Source organism: Montipora foliosa, chromosome 4 (assembly GCF_036669935.1).
Source record: "Montipora foliosa isolate CH-2021 chromosome 4, ASM3666993v2, whole genome shotgun sequence".
NCBI lineage: Eukaryota > Metazoa > Cnidaria > Anthozoa > Scleractinia > Acroporidae > Montipora > Montipora foliosa.
The window spans coordinates 14,079,824-14,087,323 of record NC_090872.1 but is presented as its reverse complement, the minus strand read 5'-3'; the positions used below and the strand labels follow the sequence as shown (position 1 = coordinate 14,087,323).

Here is a 7,500-nt window from a genome sequence, read left to right as displayed (position 1 = left end):
AAACGTTTTATCCCAAAGGGTTTGAATTGGGTACAACATTGACGAGTTAGCCGAGTAGGTCGATTCCTTGTGCTATCTATAGGAAGATATATGTTTTATAACCATTGCGTTTGTTATTCAAATGTGCCAACCACAGGGACAAAAAACCCCTTTGTTTTGATAGCCAATGAGGTTCTGGTTAGCACATTACTGACAATAGGTCAGTAGGTTACTGATGTCAAGGATATCTTTCCTATACGATCAATGTATTTGCCACATTCTTTGATTATTAGGGTGATGAGACGGCCACGTCGGTGCCAAAACAATAGAAAAATGCTTCTAAAGTTTTGCATAATAAAAGGTCAAATTCCCAAAGTATAAAATTAATCTCAGATTATACTTTGACTGCACTATTTACCCACATCTCACTGTGTGGGAGATCAGGGTACGAGATTAGTCAAAGCACCAATACAGAGTCGAAATTGAAGAGAATTTTTTAAGCCGTGAGTTCATGAGAAATTCGACGTATGGTGTAATCGCAGTGTAAGCCGTTTCACTAATGTAAACAACTTGACAAACAAGCAACGCTACTATTAGATTAGTCAAAATAGTAAAAGAACGAACTGTTCTTGGCCTTTGTTAAATATGTCTTTGGTTCTGGAAATATACGGCTTTTTGTACTAGTGCCCAGTCCCCTATGGAAAGTGATTTCTTTTTTCGGACATTTACTTAAAATTATCTTGAAATATTCAAGCACAAAAATGATGTACCCAATAGTGTTAACATCATCAAGGTAAATCCAGCCTCCAAAAAAGTGATAAAAGGTGTTGCCGTTTAGCGGAGAAGCTTTCTGTGCTATTAATAACTTTGACATGTCACGTGATAATATGTCCCCATATGGCAGTCATCTCTACTAACGATGTCCCAAAGTTATTTCGTGTTATATAAAATAGATCTGGTGGGTTGCGACTCCTTCAACCCCTCCCGCTAGATCCCCCTACGTAGTCTACTGCTGATTTTAACTTAAAACAACAAACAAGCGTTTAATTACACAAGACTGACTTTTAATTAAGCCTTACAAATTAAGGCTCTGCTATTTCACCCTTGGCTCACTGAAAGGTACATTATTCTAAGTTGGACCGATCGACAAAGACCTGAAGAATGACTCATCAGTTTAGGGTCTATCTGTTTGGAGGACAACAAGCAGTTTTAATATTTCAATTTAGCACTGACACTTTTTGACAATATTCGTATTTTGTTTATCATTGCATTCATTGTATACGTATCATTGGGCAACTCGGTAGTTTTAGTTCGCCATGATATCTTTCTATGGGTTTGTGAATGTCTATCGTTAGAAAAGTTAAAAAAAAAAAGTAGATAAAATGCACCTATAAGGAGAAAACGACTGGTCTTCTAATGACTTTTCTTAGTTTTAGCCTTGTATCAATTCAATACCTCCTGAAATTAAAAATACTAATGAACAATATGCCACTGAGTTTGTGTTGTACTGTATGTTGGTTGTGCTTGCGGTTGCTCGTAAGAACTGACTTCTTTCGGACCAAGCCTGGAGAATGTGCGAGTAAGTATCCCCGGCGTTCTAATTTTATAAACTTTGAATGAAGAAGCCTTAGAAGCGAGGAAAACTTCGCAAAACTTTAGCTGACGTGAAGGCGCCAGCTTTGTGCTTGTTTACTTTTCGGTGATAAATATTAGCTACCGGGGGCGTGGGAGACTTAACGCTTGTTCTAAAAATCTTCTTAGAGAGCAAACAAATTTGTCTGCTACATTTCACGCATTTTATTAGTGTTTACATTTTGTTAATTAATGAGTGAATTTCTAAGCCGGAGAAGTCAATTAGCGTTGTCGTTTATCTCGGCTTAAGGATAATTTTTTTTCCAATTTATACCAAAATCCATTTCGCGAAACACTAAAAAGGCGGAGTTCCCTTCATGCATAGTTTAGATTGAACGGTAACACCATGTGCAATGCAAAGTCCGCCCAACACACTCTAGGGCTCTCTCATCTTCCCGTTTCGCCAGTTAGACCCTAGGAACGAGATCGATCCCCGCCCCTTATTTACCTATTTTAACTGATATAATCAAGGATATCGCATACCACTCGTGATTTTATCGTCAAGAAACTCAAGTAAGTGGCAATGGCAAAGGCGAGACTTCTTCAGGCGCTTTTTCTTTTTTGCTTATTAGCTTGCTTGGTATCTGAATCCTCGTGTGTGGCATCGACTACGAGGGCCGCAGGCAGGACAGGATTAACGCTGAAACGCCGACAACAGAGAAAGGTACATTCATTTTCAGAAAGATTGGCCATTGTGACAGTGACTATTTAAATTCAAACATACTTCAAATCTATGCTGGGAGCCTTATGCTGCGCTGGCAGCCCACATTTTTAACACCTACGAAAAGATTTAAAGGCTTCAACTGTATGCTACAACTTTCAAGTGGTGGGATGCTGTTTGCACTGTAAAAACCATTTTGAAAGGTGTTTTTAAAACTGGTGTCTTGAACTTAAAGTCTGGAGATCTTATTGAAGTTTCAAACGTTTTGGACTATAAATGACTAGCCTTTAACACATTAGAAGACGAAAAAATCGTCTGGACGGACAAATCTTCTTGGATTCTGATCATAATCTAAAGACCCCAATTGTTTGCGGGCCGGAGTTGAACCTAGGACTTCCTAAACCGGTTGTCTAATTCTCTACCCTCTGAAACAAGATCATGATCCCTTCTATATTTTATCTTGCAAGCAAATACCGCGTGGATCTTTAAAGTGATATTATGATTTCTTTAGATTTTGAAAGTGTGTTTGCTTAACACCTGCCTGGCAAAATTTTGAACTTTGAGTGCCAATTTGAATTTTAAGGTCCACCATTACTAACGCTCAAAACTGACCGACTAGACCTCAGAGGGCTGGAGCTAGGGAACACGTGGAAAAGTGACGTCATTTACTCAGTAGCTTAAAATTTCAGCGTGTAAACGCAGTTTATTATGTATGCAAAACAGGAGTTTAAATATCTGAAAGCCCGAAACTCCCGTGCTGCATATTAATTCAGTCGCGTACAAACGCATTCCATTCTCAAACTAGTGAGTCTTTGACGTCATTTTCTCTTCGATCGAGCTCTAGCATAAAGTTAGTAATGGGGACCATTAAATAGGAATTAAAATTCCTTTTAAAATAAACAAGTTTCTTTTTAAAATTAAGGCTTAAGACTTAGGTAAATTAGTGTTTAGTTAACATAGTTTTGAAATCCAAATGCAAATGGATCTCGAGCAGTCACCTCCTCATCCCGGTTAATATACCATTTTACAGTTTTGTGCTCAGTTACCTGGCCTTTGAATGAAAGTGAGTCTGGAGTTGACCTTGCTTTGATAGAAACCTCACTGCTTTTCAATAATAATAATAATAATAATAATAATAATAATAATAATAATAATAATAATAATAATAATAATAAGTCGGCGAGTAGTGCAGACGTGCTTCGTCCCTAGCGTTGGAAATTTGCTTCTGCACGAAAGTGAGCCAAGCTTGGAGCACCAGTACACATTCAGAGGAGTATTTTATACTTTGTGTTTTGTCTAACTGAGAGAAGTGAGACTGCAGGTGTCTCCTGGCACGGAAATTTGAGTCATTAGTTTGAATATTTGAGTTCGTTTACTGTTGCGTTCACTACGACAAATGGAGGTGACGAGTGGGGCAGATGTTCAAGAAAAAACAAGGCGGAAGATAAAATGGACGAAGGAAATGAATGAAGCGGTGTTAAGCTGTAAGCGCAAGGCTCAGATCCTAGTGAAGTCTGATGAGGCACCATTATCAGAGAGCGGACGTAAAAAGGGATATATGCAAGTGATGAAAGAGATGTGGGATGCTATGGGTTATGAGGACTTTGGTTTAACAAGCCAAAACCTGAGAGATCAGGCCGCTCGCTTAGAAAAGTCGATGGGGGATGCTACTAGTAGTATCATCAGGCGAATTGGAAAACGAAAGCAGAATGGTTTAATAGACAGCAATAATGGAGAATCAGAACAGCGCGCTGGTAAGTGCCAGTCAGCGCGAAATGCTAATAAACAGGAGCAAGAGTCGAATCTGCATAGTACACAGGATCAGACTGTAATTCCAGTGGGACCAGTTAATACTCTTACCGAGGACAAAGACGATCTATTGGGAAAGGCGTTACGATTATTCGCATCGGTGAATCTTCAACCAGGCGATTACACCAGCCGTGGGTTTGACACCAGAATAAAAGAAAAGCCCTCTGGGAATGAAATCAATATAATCAACAAGACTGTTGGCGAAATAATGAGTCAAAACACAGTCCTCCCTGTGGAAAACCCTTTCGGATATCTATGGGTTGCTAATTGCGCATTATACTCGGCTGTCATAGCGTTTCTGCTCATTAAGGGTTGGAGAAAAGAACATAACATGCGGACTGACAGTGGAAAAAGGCATAGTGACAAATATAAGAGAGAATTTGAAAAGAAAGTGACGGAGCTGAGAAAAAGAATATCGATTGCAAAAGCTGAGTTAGAGCGAATCAGGGAAAACAGAAAGATCACCAAGAAAGGAAGAAAAAACAGGACTATTTTGATGGAAGAATGTAAAAAGATCTCTTCTTCTGAACTGATTAATTATATGGAAAAGAAAAAGTCACAGTTACGTAAACTAAAAGCTGGATATACCAGAGGAAAAAAGCTTCATGAAGCAAGATCGATTAACCGGCAGTTCAATCAAGATACAAGGAAAGTTTACGCACATTTCAGGGCGCTGTGCAGTGAAGACGAGGAGCGACCTAAATATCAGAGTACCTCTAGCAATCGTTCTGGGTGTGATAGTGAAGAGAGATTTGAGAACATTGAGGATGCAAGCAATTTCTGGATAGAGTTATGGGAGACGAGAGGGACTGGGAACAAGGAAGCAGAATGGCTGAGTAAGATCAAGGAAGCAATTGCTAGGAAGGTTCCAGTGCCTTCGGAGGGGTCCTGGAGGTTAGAGTGCTCTGAAGCGGTCAAGTGTTTACTCAAGAAAAGAAACTGGAGCGCCCCAGGGCCTGACCGCCTTGTTAACTATTGGTGGAAGCGCATGCATGTGCTGCATGAGGGGATCACTAAAGCCTTCGTTGCCATCTCTGAAAGCACCGAGGAATATCCCACTTGGTTTTCTGAGGGAAAAACGCGACTCATCCCTAAACCAGGTGAATTCAGCAGCGAGAATCAGCGACCAATAACGTGCCTAAATAACATCTACAAATGGTTCACGTCGTGCCTTCAGACACCAATGGACAATCATTTGAGAGAATTCGACCTGATGGAGAGTGGACAAAGGGGAGCCAGATTGGGCTGCAGTGGGACGTCAGACAATCTTATGATTGACAGAATGGTGACGTTAGATTGTCACAGAGGAAAACGAAACCTAAGCATGGCTTGGGTAGATGTAAAGAAGGCCTACGACTCGGTGGATCACAGCTGGCTGCTTGAAATTATGGAAGTTCACCGCTTTCCTTCCTGGCTTTGTAGAGTCATGAGATTCTTAGTTGCAAGCTGGAATACCAGGATTGTTACTACCACCAAACGTGGTCCCGAAACCTCTCGTTGTATTCGATTTAACAGAGGATTGCCGCAGGGAGACTCACTCTGTCCGCGCCTCTTTACGCTATGTTTAAATCCAATAGCCTGGTCACTGGAAGCTACTGAGGGATATAAGTTGTCTAAGCCTATAAGTGCCAAGGTATACTATTTAATGTATATTGATGATCTGAAAGTTTTTGCGTCCTCTGAACCTAAGCTCAACAGAGTTTTAAAATCTACCAGTGCCGCCATGGAGGACATTGGACTAACATGGAATCCTAAGAAGTGCAATGTGATTCATGTGAGGAAAGGGGCTCAAGTGCATGATGCAGCAGGTGTGAGGTTAGGTCACGAGGGGGTCGTGGAAAGCTTGGACGCGAGTTCTACTTACAAGTTTCTAGGGGTGAGAGAGACTGTGATGCAGGATGAGAAGCTGGCATTGGAATGTGCGGCAAAGGTGTACCTACAAAGGTTGTCATTAATTTGGAGTAGCCCCCTGTCTGATTCCAACCGTGTGACTGCAAGTAACCAGTTTGCTCTTCCAGTCCTCTCCTATTTGATGTGGACTCAGCATTGGCCTATTACAGAGCTTAGAGTGATCGACAGAGAGGCGAGAAAGATAATATGTGAGAACGGAGGGAAGCATCCGCTAAGTTCGACGGCTATGTTGTATCTACCCAGGGACAAGGGTGGGCGTGGCCTACGCGCAATTGAGCAAGAATACAAGCTAACAAAAATCAAATCTGCAATTAAGCTGTATGAGAATACAGATCCTACCATGAGGTTAGTTCAGAAGTTTGAAGAGAGGGCGAGTGAGAAGGGATTCACTTCGTTGGTTAAGGAGGCATGCAAGTACGCGGAGGAGCTGGACACGGGTTTGACTTTGAACTATCCGAAACCGTCATGCAGCCCGCGCCAAGCTCCGGATACAGAAATTCTAGGGAAGAAAGTTAAGGGTTATTTGAGGAGGACTGTGACGGAGAAGTTACAGGAAGAGATTGAGAGCGAGCAGTGGCATGGTCGCTTTCTGTGTGCACGGTGGCACGACAAAGATCTGAGCATGGATGAGTGTTTTGCTTGGCTACGGGAGTGGCCCTCAGCACCCACCCACACGATTACCGGGGTACTGGAGCTTTACGAACAGCTCACCCCTACTAGAGTGTATACAAAGATCAAAACAGGAACTTCACAAGGAGAGATCACGTGTAGGTTGTGCGGAGGCGCTGCAGAAACTCTTGCGCATGTTCTTGCAGGATGTCCTGCTTTAGCACAGTCCAAGTATTTGGAGCGACACAACGCTGCACTTAAGGTGTTGTTCTTTGAGGTGTGTAAAGACCTGCAGCTAGTGGACTCAGTACCACCATGGTACTCGTTAGTGGGACCCAAACCAGTGTACGAATCTCCGGAAGCTCAAGCTTACTGGGATGTACCAGTGTATGCCGAACAAAGCTATGTCAAGGCCAACAGAGTGGACGTCAGATTTGTGGATCACAGGAGGAAACGAGTCTGGGCAGTTGAAATGAGTTGCCCCTGGTTAGACAACCGTGGGAAAAAGGAGAGGGAGAAGACGGAAAAGTATGCTCCACTGCGCTGGGAGTTAAGGAAGCAGTACCCTGGCTATGTCGTGGAACAGTGCAACGTAGTGATTGATGTGCTAGGCGGTTGGTCTAAAGATTTAGAGAAAACAATAAAGAAACTTGTGGGCGCTAGAGGAAGGGAGGTTCTCAGAAGGATGCAGAAAGCTATTATCTCAAGTTCGCTTAACATAGCGCGGGCCTTCAAGGCCATCGTCAAATAATCTTACGAACTTTAGAAATTATAGAGTGTTAGAAAATTTTAAGGATTTTTTTTTATTTATTTATTTATTTTTAAATTTAAATTTAAATTAGAATTTTAGGATTTAGGATTTTAAGGATTATTATTGTTATGATATATATATATATATA

The 7,500-nt window shown here is 41.6% G+C and overlaps 1 long non-coding RNA gene across 1 annotated transcript in view; it reads left to right on the top strand.

The window, feature by feature from the left end:
* The first annotated feature begins 2,099 nt into the window (after positions 1 to 2,099).
* The window catches only part of LOC137999015 (uncharacterized), an 8,269-nt gene continuing 2,868 nt past the window's right edge, over positions 2,100 to 7,500 (top strand). Inside the window, exon 1 of the long non-coding RNA XR_011122875.1 lies at positions 2,100 to 2,275. This is a non-coding gene — a long non-coding RNA (uncharacterized lncRNA). The remainder of the gene's footprint in view (positions 2,276 to 7,500) is intronic.